This window comes from Labrus mixtus, chromosome 17, assembly GCF_963584025.1.
Source record: "Labrus mixtus chromosome 17, fLabMix1.1, whole genome shotgun sequence".
NCBI classification, from domain to species: Eukaryota; Metazoa; Chordata; class Actinopteri; order Labriformes; family Labridae; genus Labrus; species Labrus mixtus.
The window spans coordinates 7,217,538-7,232,931 of record NC_083628.1 but is presented as its reverse complement, the minus strand read 5'-3'; positions in this window follow the sequence as shown (position 1 = coordinate 7,232,931).

Sequence of the window (15,394 nt, the reverse complement as noted above, 5' to 3'; positions counted from 1 at the left end):
GAGAGACGACCGACTCCACCAACTGAACCACAGACGCTCAATAATAACAACTTAATATTTTTCTGCTTCTCAACTATTTTTTTTTTCAATCTAAAGATTTTTTTTTTATATATTTCTGTAAATCTTTAAATTATGAAAGTTCTGATCAATGTTTTGTTCATTGATATGGTTTATGTTGATTATTGTATCAATATATTAATCAACGTTAATGGATCATTACTTGTCTTATTGTTAGGGAACTCATTCTCTATTAGGAGATATTGTTCGATAGTGCTGGAAAGAATTATAAAAACCTTAGAGGCTGCATGATCTCATCTGTCCTCTTTTTTAAATAAAGTGTTCATTGTAGATTTTTTGGTATGATCATGAAATATGTGTGAAGATGCATTCTTTGTGTGATGAAGAGGCGACGTAAAAAAAAAACAACCTTTAATTTCAACTCTTGAAAACCTGCTGAAACCCTGGTTTGTGTTATGTGATCATTTTAATAAATAAATAAACAAAACCTTTTTCCAAACACTGAAATATCAATATTCATATCAGTCTGGGTCCTCTGGCAGGTCATTCAGTCCCCCCCCCCCCCCCCACAACTCCATCACTGCTGTCAGAGACGTTTTAACAGCAGACGTCAGCATTTGCTTATTGACAGTGTAATGTGTGAACAGACACTTTCCTGCACGTCAGCCTGTAGAGAGAGGCCTGAGAGCAGAGTCAGGCGTCCCAAACAAACACAACGAGGTGTGCCGCTTTAGTCTCTTATTTGTCTTTGTGTCGTCGTTGTTTAAAACGCTCATTTAGCGCCGACCTGATTGCTGCTGTTCATCTTTATTAGACCAGGAAGCAGCTGGCTCAGAGAACTCCAATTACAGACTCACACAGCTTCACTTAATGTTCCTACATCAATTATGCAACCGGGCCACCTTAGCTTTAAAAAGGATCACAACTAAAGAATTCCCTTTAACCTGCGAAATGTTCCTGTATTCTGCTCACATACACTGCATATAGCAGAAGAGCACACTATAGGTAAAAGAGATCAAATATTTAGGTTACACTTGATATGGATTTCTTTTTGATCATGTATGCTTTATGAACAAAAGTTTCAAATCATCTGTGAAACAGCTTTAAAAAAGGATTATGGTTAAAACTCTTGGAGTAGAGTACACAACCTTTAAACATGAACCTAATTCTGCATCTTACCTGAAGGGTTTATTTGAAAGACTACAGTTTTCTAATGAGTGGAAACAACAATGTGGACACTCAACAATGGTTCATTGGCTCACTTTCTTCAAAGGCACATGTTGGGTTTGAATATTTCACACGGTGGGTTAGTTTGGCCTTTTTTTTTGCCCCATAGGGAACAACCAGGGGCTTCAGGGAGTTACCATTGGATTATCAAAATACAGGGTCACACAATCCATCTGTTGAGTCAAGTCAGAAAGGAAAAGAGAAAGAGAAAAAATACTTTATGAAAAGTAAGTTGTATTAAAAAAAAAAAAAAAAAAAAAAGCCTGCTTAAATTCATACTCTCACCACGTAAATACTGTGCTCTTTTAATCCAAATGCATTAATGTGTTCTTTTCAATTCCAGAGAGGTTGCTTCAGGGGATACAAAATATTGATTCTAATAATAGAACAGAGTGCTAGTCTGCTCAGTGAGCTGCTAGACATCCCACTCATCTATTACCCTCTTTCACACACGCACACACACGCTCACACATGCACACACAAAATGCACACTCACACCTCCACCGTCTCCTCTGCTTCCTGTCCCCTCACAGGCTGTCGCCCTCACAAGTTGTGGTGCAGAGAGAGGAGGTGGCATAGACATACTCGCACATGCGCTCACACACACACACACACACACACACACACGCGCGCACACACCACTTCATTTCTCACCAGGCTTTTTCTGTCGCTCCCACACCACCACCTCCTCCTCCCCCCCTCCTCTCTTGTCTCTCACACTCTCTGTCACACTCAGGGTTCAGTTGTGGGTTAGCTGGCACAGTCGACACATATTAGATTTCATGTTGACTATCCAACCGACTTCCACGTTTGTTTTCATTGGTGTTGGCAGATTTTGTTCGGGTTTCACATGGAGTTAGAGACAAACACCATATGGTTTGTCAAAACTGTGCTAGTACAGATACGAGAATAAATGTCAATTTTTCTGTCTTTAGCAAACAAAAACAGATGAGCTGTTTTCACACATGAACTCCTGAACATGTCTAGAACATTTCAAAACAGACTGCATCTGAAATCTTTCTGATTTGCTTGGTAATATACAGTATGCACCTCACAGTGGGGGTTGGGGAGGGGGGGGGGGGGGGTGTGTATAGAAAGAGCAGAGAACATACTGGTGAACAGAAAAAAAATATTGCTTCTGCTTTTTCTTTATGTGCAAGGGGGTATTCACTGGTTGCGCACTGCTTGGACTCGTATGATAGATAGGTAGATAGATAGATAATACTTTATTGTCAGACGTAGTTTGAAATTTGCCTTGCGCCACAGCGGCTCCGTTTGCGGCACAACAATTAAGACAGGAAGCAAAGATACAAACATTTGACACAACACTCAAACACAACACAACACTCAAGATACAAACATTTGACACAACACTCAAACACAACACAACACTCAAGATACGAACATTTGACACAACACTCAAACACAACACAACACTCAAAATACAAACATTTGACACAACACTCAAACACAACACAACACTCAAGATACAAACATTTGACACAACACTCAAACACAACACAACACTCAGACACAACACAACACTCAAAATACAAACATTTGACACAACACTCAAACACAACACAACACTCAAACACAACACAACACTCAAAATACAAACATTTGAAACAACACTCAAACACAACACAACACTCAAGATACAAACATTTGAAACAACACTCAAACACAACACAACACTCAAGATACAAACATTTGAAACAACACTCAAACACAACACAACACTCAAGATACAAACATTTGAAACAACACTCAAACACAACACAACACTCAAAATACAAACATTTGACACAACACTCAAACACAACACAACGCTCAAGATACAAACATTTGACACAACACTCAAACACAACACAACGCTCAAGATATAAACATTTGAAACAACACTCAAACACAACACAACACTCAAGATATAAACATTTGAAACAACACTCAAACACAACACAACGCTCAAGATACAAACATTTGAAACAACACTCAAACACAACACAACACTCAAGATATAAACATTTGACACAACACTCAAACACAACACAACACTCAAGATACAAACATTTGACACAACACTCAAACACAACACAACACTCAAGATACAAACATTTGACACAACACTCAAACACAACACAACACTCAAGATACAAACATTTGAAACAACACTCAAACACAACACAACACTCAAAATACAAACATTTGACACAACACTCAAACACAACACAACACTCAAAATACAAACATTTGACACAACACTCAAACACAACACAACACTCAAGATACAAACATTTGACACAACACTCAAACACAACACAACACTCAAGATACAAACATTTGAAACAACACTCAAACACAACACAACACTCAAGATACAAACATTTGAAACAACACTCAAACACAACACAACACTCAAGATACAAACATTTGAAACGACACTCAAACGCCAAACAAATGCCCAGAGGCCCTAAACGTGCTGGTACCAACGTCGTCACCCACTCCCACTCAGTGGTGGTGAATTTTCCTGAACATTTAATTCTGCGTTCTCACATGAGCTCACCCTAACACCACGTCGATAAATTCAATCTGGCACTGGCAGAAAAAAAATCCTGGTAAAATTTGACACGTGCAGCTCACTTCCTAAAATTTCAGTTTATAGTTTCTACATTTTGTTTCGTTCATCTGCGAAAAGGGCCATAGAAAAAAAAACTTAAAAACCACAATATCTGAGTCGCCATCTGCACCTTTTTGACAAATAAATGCCTCCTGTGGATGTCTCCTGTGCTAAGATGAGTGGGGAGAACACCAGGGTGAACTACAGGTATCAAACAGTGGTGTATTGACAAAACAACATCCTTTTCCTCTTTAACTTTTTAAACACTTGCTGTTTTTACACATGCACAAAACTTCTCAAAATTCAAATTGACATAATTTGACCCTGAACTTTACTCTTTCAGACTTTTTTTCTGACAGCCCCCCCGTTTTTCCACTATAAGTCGCGATGAGCAGATGTGTGACCTCAGCAGGTAAAGGGGGTGGGGTTGATGATGTTTATATGATGTGACCTGTTGACGTCGCAGTGCGATCTTCTTGCATGTAACGAAGCTGCTTAATACTCTAATACTGTTGTAGTCGCCAGCGTGTTACCTTCTTTCGCAATTTCGCAGCATCCTTTTTACATCATCTTCTGCTCCCCCCCCCCCCCCCCCCCCCGCCCCCCCCCCCCCCCCCCCAGAACAAGATTACAGGAGCAGCCTGTCCGGAAATCACCTAGAAATTTTCAAGAGTGCATGTGTGAAAAAGGCTATAGACTCAGCGTAGACAGAAAGACACACTCACCAAAGCTGTGAAAACATCTTAACTCAGTAAAGATGCTCCCACATATAGCCCACCAAAATCACATCAGTTCTTCCCTGTTGTCACGGTTTCCACTGCTAGCCGTGATTCCGTACACACCAGTGTTTGATTAAGGCCATAATGTTGCAAAGGCTGAATGTGTTTTGAGATATCTGTTCTCCACAGATGTGTGTTTGTGTGTGAGACCCATCACTTCCACTTGATTAAATCCCACAGTCATCTTATCTGGAGGCAGCAGGACAGGTAAGAGCATTCCACTGGAAACACTTAATTTGAGCGATGAGCTGCACATTTTTTTAAAAGCTGCACCAAATTCATACACCACTTTCTGTGTGGGTCCCTTGGTTACATCTTGATAATCAAAACAAGGCTTAAATTATCTGTTTTGCACTGGTTGTAGTTCAGCACAGCACACATAGTTTATATGAATTATCCGGTGAATAGAAGCACAAAATATGATTCTTCAAAGACTGTCTATTCACATGAAGTCCAAATTGAGTGGGCGTATGTCCCAGTACACATACCATCTTCCTTGAGTGCTTTAAACTGCAAAAGGATATTTCTGGGGTTCTTAAAGGCAAGTTGTTTTGGATCTGATAGGAGTATCAGTTATGGCCTGTAATAGAGCCTATAATTAGATAACTGTGTCCCGCAGAATGGGAACTAATGCCTAACTAATGTCTCCCATACCATAATATGTTAAGCACCAAAAATCAACTGGTTTGAAGTAATTTGCCCTCAATAATGTGTATTTATAAGAGGGTTACTTGGCATCGGCCAGTACTGATGTCTAGGAATGAAAAAAACCAAGATAAGTTTAATAGACATCTTTGTACAAGTCTCTGATCCAAATTAACATCTATCCATTAGCTATATAGACATTAGGTGAGACGCAGGGTACATTAAGACAACCACTCAACTTTGATGACTTTGGACTGTGAAAGGAAGTCAGAGTATCCTGAGAACAATCCACGCATAACAAAAAATGGTTCACAGAGAGGCCCCTTGACAAATCATAAATGTCCTCACTTTAAGGCAACAGCGCTAACAACCTCACCGCAGTGTGCCGTAAAGTGACATCAGCACCACAGTGCCAAACTTCAGTGTTGGAAAAAAGAACCAATACGAAAGTGCAAATAAAATGCAGTTCCAGGGCGCTGGTGGCGCAGTGGTTAGTGCGCGTGCCCCATTATGGAAGCTCTAGTTTTCCAAGCGGGCGGCCCAGGTTCAAATCCAGCCTGTGGCTCATTTCCCGCATGTCATTCCCCACTCTCTCGTCTCGATTTCCAACTCTATCCACAGTCCTATCTATCCATTAAAGGCACAAAAAGCCCAAAAATAAATCTTTGAAAAAGAAAAAAAAAAAAATGCAGTTCCTAGAGAGTCCACTTGAGGCTGGCTGCCGAGGATCCCATAAAACTCATATTTTTTGATAACATGTATGGGCATGACCAATTTGACTGACAGGTGGACACGTTGTAGCTTTATGCCAGGAAGCTTAAGGCCCGCCTCTTACTCGCCTGTTACCACATTGGCAGAAAGTTAGACTTAACAACTCCAACATGTCAACTACCCTCATTCACCTTCAAAGGCCTCTTCAGTAACCTATTGGTGACATCATTGAGACTAAGTCCATTTTTCTTTTAACAGTGCATGTCAACACCAGACGAAAAAAAGGAGTATGCTAGTTTCTGCTGTTCCATAATAGATGCCAATGGAGACTGGAAAACAGTATGCTTCTTCACATACGAGTGAGTTGAAGAAAAAAGTCTGTTGCATTTGCTTTGCTTGTGACGGCCAACCTCTGCTGTGTGATGGAAAAGGAGTCACTGACTTTTTACCGCTTGTGATTTTTCCCGTGTAATGTCATCACGGTCAACTAGTTTGTAATACTGTAAATGTAGGGGCTTTCATCAGTGGGCCAGAGGCTCATTCGCCAATGTGCTACATCATTCAGCAACAGACTTGAAGACACTCGTCGACCCAGACTCAACCTCTCCCAAAGGCACAGAGCATCACCACCACTGTAATTTGCTGTACTCTGCCTTGGCCAGATGACGATATAAGCAGGATGAATAATTAGGTCAGATGTCCTGTCTTTGGCCAGCCATGCCCAGCGTCTTCCCTGGAGTTAAAAGGAGACACGCAGTGGGAGTCCGCCTTCCTGCGGTCATCACAGGAAGGCGAAGAGAGGTGCACATGTGACGTTGCGGCCACACAAACCACAAATGGTTAAATATTGTCAGAGAGAGTAGAGAAGAAGAAAAGAGAGAAGACCTAGATATCACTGCCAGCCCCTGCAGCCATGTTTTTCAAAGTCTGAACCACTTAGCGATGAGAGAGAGAGAGAGAGACAGAGCGAGAGAGAGAGAGAGAGTGACACACACCCCGTCTTTCCTCCACTAATGCAGCAGGGATGGCTGCAGTTCTGTGGAAAAGCACATGGAGCCCCAAGGCAGCTTTCTGGTTCTGGGTAATCTTCTACAAATCTCATCCCTAATGCTCACTCACACCCAAACACCCATCTGAAATGTTCCAAAAAAGCTAGACCAGCCGCCTGGATGGCTGGATGGCGGCCTGGATGAGTGACTGGCCGGCTAATTGACTGGGTGAGTGAAATCAATGTTGTGAACTGGATGTGCTTTTCAGCTCCACTAACAGCGCACTGGTTCAGTAAGAGTTCAGCAGGCTTCAGTAAATGGTGAGGGATTTGTGTGTGGCTGAGCTGGTAGGACACTGAATCAGCCCAGTTTCTGCGAATCCACAAGAGAGGCTGCTTTACTAACACGTTTCCAAACGGTAAGCGTGCACTTGACGATTGTTCGTGGAGGAAAAGGAAGTGCCGGTGGTAACTAATTACTAATTGACCACCTCACTTGAATACTACATTAAATTAAAAAAACAAGATGGAAAATGTGTTTAGATGTCCAAATGGAGTCATCCAGAGCTGTTTTCATAAATGCACTTCAAGCGTCAAACGTTGGTGCATGAGCCTTCCTTGAACAGCGGTTGTCATCAAAACGTTGTCCTTTAAACGTTTTTAAAAAGATTCAGTTTTCAGTGGATGTTTTTTTTTGTCTAAACGTGGCCTTAGTGCAGCTGCATTTCAGATCAAGCTTTGAATGTCCAATTGGTGAATCAAAACTTGATCCAAAGGCAACTTGACTTTGAAAATAAGAAGAATATCTTTTCGCTCATGTTGTATTTGAATCAAGCTTCGATTTACCATGACCTGGATGACTGAGAACACACACACACACACACACACACAGACGTCCAATTGGTGACTTTCTCATGGTAAAAAAAAACACAAGAGAGATATAAAGAGTCTACAGTCAATGCTTAACATTTCTACTCTAGAAAAGAGTCTCGATGACTGCCTCAAAAACAGAGATTGAGTCAGGCATGGTTTCATACAAGACATAGGCTATTTAAGCGTATCATCCCATCAACTTGTGCTAAATAAATTATTGTTCATTGATGCAGGTAAACATCCCCGAGGAGGAGGAAACACAGGAAGCGACTACAGGACAAACAATTTCAGTCCTGTTTGCCTTTAACAAATTAAATCAACAAACCACAGTTAAAAGCTGAACCAGCAGGAGAGTAAGCTAAACACAATCCTCCAACATTCGACCAAGGATGAGGAGTTTGCCCCAATGGAGTAGTTACAGCTAAAAGTTCTTGTGTTTTCCAGTCATCTGCGACAACAGAGGGGGTTACGGTGGTGTCAAGGCCGCTATTCTTACACACTGTCACACACAGACTCAAATACATGGCCTTGAAGCATACGCTCCTTCAGGTTCAAGGGCAGGCAGGGTTTAAGTGTTTCTTTTATTTCATATGCAACCCTTCAAGTAAACACACTAAATGTTCACAACAAGGCATCCACACAGCCAAACACGCGTCACCGTCCAGGCTGACTTCCGCTCTCATGTCCAGGGAACCTCTAAAAGATAGGCGCCACATTGAAATCAGTCCCCGGAAAAATTGGATCCCTTCCACTGTTTGAATTCCACAGACTTTCCACACAGTTGCTTAGCAACAGCAGCCTGTATTCCCCCTCTCTGATATCCATTTGTGTTTAGTTTCTGCATATTCAAGCTTTGGCTTAGACCTAAATAAAGGATCTGATATAATCTAGTTTATGTAAATACACTTCTGAAGCATTAGAGAAGATTTATCAGATACACGGCTTCAAATTAAACGATGTCTAGTTGTGATTTGTCCTGATTTTATTTATACTGCACTGGGACGACATTGACATCTAATAGTTTAACTTTTTGATGTCCACAACTGGTTGTTTTAAAAAAATGGATAACATACCATCATTTACATTCATAATATAATCTGCTTTATGGATACATTAAATGCAAACAGTTCAGAAATTGACAAACATACTTAAGCATCAAAGTGACACTCCTAAGTGGAAATTCTTCATTAATGGAACAACATTTATAGAGAAGCTAAAATCATTTTCAACATGCCTGTCTTGCCCTTGTATGCTTTCTTGTCTCTTTACGTCATTGTTTTTTTTTTTTTCATGTAATCAAATTGGGGTTTTTTTCCACTTCACATCCCAGTGCAGTATGTTGATGCCACCATATCCTTGCTTATTTGAAATGTTACATCATCATTCCACCATTGTTTCCAACTGTAATTTATTATTCATATAAGTAGCTCAGGGTCTTGTTTACGGGTTGGGGTAAGATGGACCGGGAGATTGACATTGGCATTGCACCGAACCGTTGTGGTTCAAAATGAGTTTTCTCCGGAGGGCGGCTAGGCTCAGCCTGATGGGGTGAGGAGCCCGGACATTCCTACAACTCCTTTTTTTGTCGCCTTGGTATCAAAACAGGTATTAATATCTTTCCAGTATCATACCTTCTGTATGAAAACTTCTTGAGCGAGAACTGTAAGCTAGTGAAAGCATGTTTCTAGGGCTCTTGCTTGGACTTCATGTCTGATGGGACTGTAAGGCTTCAAGAAACTGCGCGAGTCTTCCTCTGTCTTTTATGTCCACCGCTGTACTCTCTTTCATATCTTCTGTTGAACAGCACAGTCCCCAAGGGTGTTAAGTTAGTGCATCAGAGACTGTTGTACTGTATGTATGCAGCGGTATGACGGGACTCTTTTGATTGGGTGTCACATCCCTCACATAGACCCTGAACATGTGGACAAGTTCCTCCGCAAAGAAAGGGGGTTTAATAACATGGACAGGGTTTACAGAGTGAGAAACTGAGTCAGGACGTGATTGGTGCGGTAAATCCAGAGATCATCCTCATCATCACTACTCACTAATCTCACCACGTCTGCCTCTGCTGTTGAAGTTTTAATGATCTGTGTTTGAGATGTCATCACCATCAGAGGTTTGTTTACAACCAGCTTTGGTACTGAAACATTGCCAATGTTTTTGAGCAATTTAGACAGTAAACAGGAGTTTGCTTGCAATTTTTGGTAAGTAAAAACAAGAAGTTACCCCATATTGGACGCCTATAGGACTTCTATTTGTTTTTGCCTTGGTATCGAAACAGGTATCCATAATGTTAGATTTTTAATCTGGTATTGTGGCAACTCTTGTACAACAATCCCAAACCTTTGTACAAAATCTTCTCCCACTTGTCTCCTCCCTGGATCAGTTCCATGCTTCGTTTAATAATGGTAGTGTTATGAGGGAACTCTAGACCAAGACCAAGGCAGGGTGAGATCGAGACAAGACCAAGATCATCAGAGCTAAAAGCTTTCACGCTATCGCCAATTCAACACGCTCTCTGACATTGTCTCTAACTCCAGCACAAATCGCCTTGACGTACAGATCATCCAATGACACATATTCACTTATTTCTTTTTCAGTTTGTTCACAGAGCCTTTAAAAAAAAAAGTGTGTGTTCAAAAATTAACGGTTTTCTGAAAAGAAAAAGCAATGAACACCAATCACTGAAGACAGCTGATGTGAAGTGAACCCAAAGCATGTTAAGAGAGGTTCTTCAATCACAAACAGCACTTCATAATCATACTTTCATTTAACAGAGTCCAGCTGCTGGACTCATTTTCACCTTATTTGTCAAGAAAAGAATTATGTTATTGATTTTTCTGGAGGAATACATGGACAGGGCTCTGCTTGTTGGCAGTTTGACGCAGAGTTAGAGGAGAGGATCAATATCCATTTAGTGTGTGCGTATAGTCCAGAAATATGCCTGAGACATGTTTAACCTAGCTTTGTTCAAAGAGTGGAAGCAGTAAAAGGTGCCATAGCTCTTTTATCACCACGACAAAGGGATTCACAGCAAATACATGACTTCTTTTTGTTTTAACTGAACCCAAAATACATCCAAAAAGATCAAGTTAGTCCTGGTCTTGATTCCCCTTTACCTCTTGCTCCTCAAATTAAAGACATTTTCAGTTGCTATTAGATCATTTTAATGTGTTTTTTTTTTATTTGCCTTTCAAATAAAAATGTCTACTTGGCAGAAAAATCACCATGAAAAACATTTTCTCAGGCTCTTTGCAGGGAGAGACCCACACATCATCACGCGTATAAAGCTTGTCAGCACACTTCTCTCTCCGACTATGATTGTTCTCAATAACCCCCGTTGCCCAGATGAATGATGGCAGGTACTGGATGAAAGCCAGCGTCTGCTAAAAGACTCTCCCTCTCCCTCTCTCTCTCTCTCAAACGTTTCATTCAAGACCATTCAATATCAGGCATCGTTGCACAAACCACAGAGTGATGTGTAATAGAGAGAGAGAAAAACGCTCGAAGATGAAAGAGCACCCAGTCGCTCGCGAATGATTAGCTCCACTAAGTGTGACCGAAGCAATCTGAAGTGAGCTGTTTGTCAATACGCTGTTCACAAAACTTTTACGTGTCTCAACTTTTAGTGTGAACTTAGTAAAGCAGATTTTGACACTTTTTTCAAGACGCATGCTTCTTCTTCACTGATGTAAACACTGAAGTTAATACAGTTACTGTTACATTTACCTGATAGAAAAAAATGAATATATCTATCACTATATCATCTGCATAGTACAGTGCAAAAAGTATGCACTAAAGTGAAACAAAGTGAAACTAAATCATGTCCCAGGACTTCTTTTTCTTTCTTTCTCTGCTATCTCATTTTTACAAACAGTCTGCCTGGGGGTCATTTTCTTCCCCACTATCTTGATCGTCTCGCTGCCGGTTTGTCTCCACTGGCCTCTGCGTGTTTGTTTGGAGAGAACTGCTCGCTCAGTACGACATGGAAGTACGTCAGTGTTGTTGGCTGGTTCTTAGAAAAAGGCAACAGGAAGAGACCACTCGGGTTGGTGGGGGGGGGGGGGAAGGGTGAAGTTACGGCTGAGAAAAGGAAAAAAGGCAAATGAGAGGAAAGAGACAAGGCCTGCAACAAACTTACAATCTTTTCTATCAATTCATCTGTTAAATATTCTTATGATTTATCGATCAACTGTCAAGCCCATTAAAGCGTAAAGAGTTGTGAAAATGTTTGATACATCATCAGTTTGCTTCTTCTGTTGAACCAACTGTTCCAAACCCGACACTTACCATAAAAAAATGACCATTAGCAGCACATTCTTACATTCAGGAAGCAAGAAAACAAATGCTTTATGCTTGAAGTTACCCAATTGATTCATTGATAATCAAAATCTTTGGCAAATGATCTTCTAACAACTGATTAATTATATCTCCAGAAGACACCAAGAGGTGATGCACAATGTCATTACTTCTGTACTTTCATATTGATTCCAGGTAACATTGGGATGACTTGGTCCCACCACTACGATTCTGTGAAATTCATATTGAAGACGGGACGTTACATGACTGAAAATAATTCTCCTTGAACTGGTAATGTGAAAATGACAAATGAAAAGTAATAGCATCTTAATGCTCTGTTCTTTTTAGGTCTGTATTGTGTGCTGCTTTAGGCCTCTCTTCAACAAACGTATTGATCTGACTTGAAGATGACCATCCCTTTTAAGCCGATTCAATATGTCGAATCGACTGGGAAAAGGCAGACGGGGGCCGACAGGTAAGCTGGACACACCGCAAAAACTACGGCGACAATCGCTCACCGTTGGTCCAACTACGGCCGACGATCTCACTGATGTGTCAGGGCTTTTTCAACGCTGGTTTTTCCAACTATTTCAACTTAAAGCATTTGAACATTTGCGTAAATGGTCCATCACTGACTTGCCTTCACTGCACTGTGAAGCTCTCAGAAACACTAAGAGTTATTTTTTCTGGCTGTCAGCATTTTACCCGTCTTGCTGTCCTTTGCAGCAATGTAGGACTTTTAGTTTTTGCAAGATAAATTGGTCTCCATTTCTTGCGGGAAAGTCAGGAGATGTTTTCACTCGTCGAGAATTTATTTCCTCTGTTGATGCAAAACATGTTACAGCAGCTATCACAAAGTCCACTAAGTTAAACTAAGCTTCATAAAACACTTTTAGTGCAGACTTGTACTAAAAAACACACCATAAACTATCGCTCGTCTGGCAGCATTAAGGCTACAAACAAGCCATAACTCATAACTCTCTGCAGGAGCCAGTGTTAAACCCTGCTCCAATCACAACAAATATCCGTCCTTATGAATACAGAAATGTCTAGTCGTCCAGTATAATACCACCTGCACTCTTCCAAATGTAATAGTCCATCTCAAAGATATCCCATTAAAGCAGCCATGTAGACAGTTTTGGTTTCATTCTCCCAGGTTTTGAACATTTCTGCAATGGAGATGAATGGAAGGTCAATTTTGTGGTCAAAGCCTTGGCAGATATAATTAAGCATTTTTTTGTCATTTAACTGTATTCCTGTTGGTAAAAAAAAGACAAAAAAATCTTAAGAAACCGTTATTTCACTTAAGAATTAATTCCAATGTAATGATTTTGGACTTTAAAGACAGTGGATGGTCTCCAGTATCAAGGACACACGCCATGGAAAGAGACGTTTCATTAGAAACATTGAAATTTCACCTGCAAATTATCAAAGTGCTACCAAAGAAAATCCATCAAACTCGAGTGTATTGGATGCCAAACCTGCCTAAATGCCAAGAAATTACTGAGCTATTGTCGGTATCGATTCAGCAGCTTGAGAAGATAATGACCGAGTCCGAAGCCAAACACGACAAGAATCAGGATCTTTACCACGCTCTGAGTTGAGTATGGAGGATGATTAGAGGACAGTTTGTGTGTTACTTGGAGATAATTAGAGTAAAAGCAGAACTTAACGAGGTCTTTCTATAGTTCTCTCTTTCTTTGTATGTCCCTCTCTTTATCTCTTTCTCAGCACTATTGCTTTGATTTTACTTTTCACATAACAAGGCCCCAGGGTCTACTGTAGAAGACAGTAGAAGGGTCCAATCTACAGCGAGTGTGTGTGTGTGTGTGTGTGTGCACCCTTTACATATATATGTGTATGAGCATATACGTATACATTAAGTAGGTGGAATCTTCTTGCTGGTGTAAGACACTCTCCAAATGTTCCCTCTGGGATTAATTGTTCACGAGGGTTTTTTTCCTTCTTAAACGCTCACTCCACCGTTATTAGTCGAGGATACTGCAGTCAATTAGAGGGTTTTTTTTCCTTTCAGTTCAGTTCTGCTGGTGTTTAATTGGAATCTGAGCACCAGTTAAGCATCTACCGTTGCTGCTGCGGTGTATGACACAGAGCACCATTAGTAACTTTGCATGAGGATAGAAAAGACACCATTGAATTTGGGCGGGATGACATTCATTTTTATTCCTATGGAGCCAAATTCAGCACATTAAATGAAAGGCACAAACAATTCTCTGCAAAATACAAAAAATATTTCAGCAACTGGGAGAACTTGAAGTTGAAAATAATGTTGTTAAAATGTATTTTAAAAAATCTTGGATAAGTACAATATGTTCTGCTGTTATAAGATCTTAAAGTTTTCTGGCATTTTTGTTGGATTCTGTGTTTCTCTTTGCTACAGTAAATACAATAATCTAGCACATCTTGTTTGTATCTCTCTCTCTTTCTTTCTCTCTCTCTCTCTCTCTCTGGTCAGACAGGATGTTTTGAGGAGGAAGACAGCAGGGTCACGGTCTGATCCAGAAAGCAGGATAAAGATCAACCATTTCCTTTGCATCATTTCTGTGTGTGTGTGTGTGTGTGTGTGTGTGTGTGTGTGTGTGTGTGTGTGTGTGTGTGTAGGTTTGTGTGTTTTCCTGTGTGTTTATATTCACCCTTGTCTGTAAATGTTAGTGAAACAAGCCTTCTTTCCAAAAGCACTCAGGACTTGATATCAGTCAGGTTAGGGTGGGATAAAAAAGTCAGACATATTGAACAATTTAACCTCCAATCAGAAATGTAATTTCAGATATCAATGCTACTTTATACTCTATAGAGATGTATAAAGAAAAACATGGGGTTTTAGATTACAATAGCCAATCCAAGCGTGAACTTATATTTAATTGAAAACTTTAGAATTATCATAAAATTAAAAAATGTTTCGAATAAAGAATTAAATACTTAAATACTGTTACTTTATTTGTCGTGCTTTACTTTATTTTTGTCATAATTTCTAGTTTGTTTTATTTTGAAAATATTGGGTTTTCCCCAGTGTGTAGCCTCCTGCTTTACAACAAGTGTTTCTTGCTCCAGGCTTATTACTGAACTAAAATGATTACTAACAAGTATATTACCCATAGAAGAAGCAATTAGTTCAACACTATAAAAGCCTCACAATGAATGCAGACTTCAGAAGCTGCACTGTCTTTTCTAAATGTGGGAGCCACAAGGGTAATGATCAAACACAGCTAATAG